Raw genomic sequence first — 3,190 nt, forward strand, 5'->3', positions numbered from 1 at the left:
ACCATACATCATCATAATAATATCTTATACTCTTAAGCCTAAGCGTGTTTTTATCCTAAATTCTCGTTTATATATACTTCCTTCATATTTATACTTTGTTTATTTTTCATCATAGTATTTATATATTTCTTTATTTATATTCATCATTATTTATAATATATACGCTATATTATGTATACATAATATCATACACCATTTTTCATCTTCCCACGTTTATGCAAGAGCGTCTCGCGTTCCCATCGCATTATAATCCATCGAGAATTGTCATTTGGAGGTATCTGTCCCCTTCGCTTCCGTTTTCCCTCTATTATATGTGCACGCGTACGGATCTAACTACCCCTGGGCGAACGCCACCCGAGATCGACTCGTGTATAAAGTGTCTACGTCTCGCGTTAATTCTTCCTATCGTGCTCGTCTGTTTCCGCGTGTCTTTATATAATGTGTACGTGGTTGGCCTGCGCGCACGATACGGTTACGGTACCGTTTACGTTACAAATTACATGTACATTATTACAAGATTTCTTTCATCCCATTATAAGTTTTTTTTGTTCGATTTATTTCCGGCGGCTGCATATTAACTAAGCTTATGACTATAGGAAGCTATGCCTCAGGACCCCGCGGGCCCAAATTGTGGGTATCGAATTTAGTTTCATCGTTGTCATCGATGCCTCCTAATTGAGGAATGTAAGAACACTCAGCGTTGCCATGAAAAATAAATAGAGGGATTTTTATTCGTTTATTTTAATTACTTCGGTCCCCAACTACTATTCTTCTTTTGCGTTTTACGGCATTCGGTAACAGATGAACTATGTATTCCAATCAGCATCGATCGATTGATTGATTTGCGAAGAATTAGAGAACAGTGAAGGAACCATGAAGGAACTTACTAAACTTTGTGAAACGTATGATGGTAATTTCTCGATGCAGAGGACGTCCAGCGTTACCATGAAGAATTCCTTGCAAGGAATTCTCCTGCAGTTACTTCGTTTCCCTACTATTATTCCCCCCTTGGGCCTTACTGATACTCTCTGATGGAGTGTTCGAATTTTGCGCTCTCTTTGTACGTGATGTATGAATGGCACTCTAAACAGTAATCGAGAGAGTTCTTTTTTGGTACTAATCGATAATTGTTGATAAATACACGCTTTTGTTTTGTATTACTTTCTTTATAATAAAATTATTCTTCTGCATCTCAAGTTAAATAAATAAGTGTAGTAATTCAATACCTTCCATAATGATCACACAAATGGTAACTCACTACCACCGTTGCCATAAAGAGTCCCTCGCGAGGCATTTCTCCTCTTTTACTATCGTTACTTCGCTCTCCACTATTCTTCTTTTGGGCCTTAGTGAAGCTCTTTCATACTCTCCATAATGACCCCATAAATGGTAACTCCCCACCACCGTTGTCGTAGAGTTCCTCGCGAGGGATTTCTCCTCTTTGACTATCGTTACTTCGTTCTTCCTACTACTAAACTACTACTATTTCTTTTTTGGGCCTTATTGATATATAAAGTGGCTCCACAAATAATTCTATACTACTTTGCTTAAAATTGGGCAAATCTCTCAATAATGATAACGCTGAACTCCTTTTTCTTGTATATTTTTGAACCATTCAATCTTGCTTTATAAATGCATGGAATTTGGTTTTTAACGTTCTCTTGTTTTCCTTTAGGTTTCCCTCTAGCTTATCTTCAATCTCTTCTCTTCGTTACATGATTTCTTATTTTATACAACGAACGTATTATACATTTTGAGAGCCCACGAGGTCCACCAGCCTAGCCACTATTTATTCCGGATCTCCTGATGCGGTTTTCTCTTTATGATTTGATGTCTCGCTTATTATTATTATGGCTAGAGATATTTAACACAGTATATCGCGGAGATACACTCCACCTTCCATCCTCCCCTCTCTAAACTTATATTCGATATATTCTCTAATTTATCTCGGCTAATGTTAGCTTCTTCTTATACATTTAGTTCTTGGTATGTATATATATTATACATGTTTCTGGTTTCGTACGAGTGTTTCCTGTGTATACATATGCGTATAGATGCATGTATACACGCACGTATATACAGGCTGTTTCAATATTGATGGTACAACCGTCGAAGAACCAGACTTTACATAAAGGAATAAATCGAAAATATGGAATAAATCATTCTTCATTTGAGATTCATTGTTTTTAATAAATTTCGAATTTCCTTTGGTTTAAACCGAAGACTCAAAATGAAACAAAATTTATTTCATGCTTTCGACTTATTTTCTCATGTATAATCATGGTTCCTCTACGGTTGTACTATTAATACTGCGACAGCCTGATTATACATGCACTTATTGTGGTACTTTGTAGTCTTTTCGTAATATATTTATATATATATATATATATTTATATTTATATTTATATTTATATTTATATTTATATTTATATTTATATTTATATTTGTATTTATATTTATATTTATATGATCATATACATAGGTATGTTCGGTGGCTACGCTTACGGCTCCTACTTTTGCATTCTTTTCGCTGTGTGCATCGTTTCAACATTCCTGTGTTAATACTAAACTGTATTTTTTTTTCATTTTCACGTATCTTTTAATGGTACTTCGCGTCGATTATTTTTAAATGGCTCAGACCGCTGCCTTCTTATCCTTATTTCAAATTCGACATGGCTGAACGTGGGATGGGCTTTGAATTTCAGATTTTAACGACTTCTGATAGTATTAATGCCTCGCCTACTTTTGAATAATTTCTATTGTTGACAGAGAAGAAATTCTTGCGTTATAAGTTCGATTCAAAGTATTATTTCCTGTTTTATTATGAGCAACACTATCTTCCTGTTGAACAGGTGAATAGCACTGCTTATTTTTTGTACATACGTGAAATCTCGTAAACGAAACGTTCCTATTTACTATGTAATGTCGGAGAAGTTATTGACAACACTTCTTCTGCTCCTCTTTATAATTTTTAATGGTAGATTGCAGCTAAAACAACGCAATGATATGTTTCACATTTGCTTTATGCTTCAACAGTCGTCTAAGAAAGATATAACGTTTCTTTGTGTTATAATAAATGTCTCAATTTCTGGTCCCAATTTCTACTCACTAGCTTATTTTTATATAATTTTAAATGTCAAAGGGACTAAAGTTTTTAGCTTATCCTTTTATCGTCGTACCCCTACGATTT

This window comes from Ceratina calcarata, unplaced genomic scaffold (assembly GCF_001652005.2).
Source record: "Ceratina calcarata isolate Rehan_Ccalc_2016 unplaced genomic scaffold, ASM165200v1 scaffold255.2, whole genome shotgun sequence".
In the NCBI taxonomy this organism is placed as follows: Eukaryota; Metazoa; Arthropoda; class Insecta; order Hymenoptera; family Apidae; genus Ceratina; species Ceratina calcarata.